This window comes from Trachymyrmex cornetzi, unplaced genomic scaffold, assembly GCF_001594075.2.
Source record: "Trachymyrmex cornetzi isolate Tcor2-1 unplaced genomic scaffold, Tcor1.1 scaffold108, whole genome shotgun sequence".
Taxonomy (NCBI): domain Eukaryota; kingdom Metazoa; phylum Arthropoda; class Insecta; order Hymenoptera; family Formicidae; genus Trachymyrmex; species Trachymyrmex cornetzi.
The window spans coordinates 472391-472863 of record NW_017295631.1 but is presented as its reverse complement, the minus strand read 5'-3'; positions in this window follow the sequence as shown (position 1 = coordinate 472863).

Here is a 473-nt window from a genome sequence, read left to right as displayed (position 1 = left end):
GAAACCATTTTAACTCCGAAATAACCTTGAAAATCGGATTCAAGGTCAAAGTCAATGATACCATTGCGTGTCCCCCTTTGCCCCCTGCAACTTTTGTCTGAAGTATTTTTTTGTATTATGCCTCTATTTCGAGATATTTCCCATTATAGACTCATTTGGTCCACCCTGTATTTGTCACAAATATTTACAAATAATGTATTAGAACGTCACAATGTACTTTATTTTATATTTGTTTCAATATATTATTAAAAATGTATACAAACTTTTCGAAGTTTGACAAAATTGTGTATGGACATAAGGTTGATAAAAATTAATTTATTGCGAAGTTTGGAAAAATATAAATTTGGATGTATATAACGGCAAACACATAAGACATATATGCAGGGTTGGGTAGTGCCAAGTTAAAAAGCTAAAAGTTAAGTTAAAAAGTTGAAAAGTTAAATAATTTTAACTTAACTTAGTTACATTTTAGA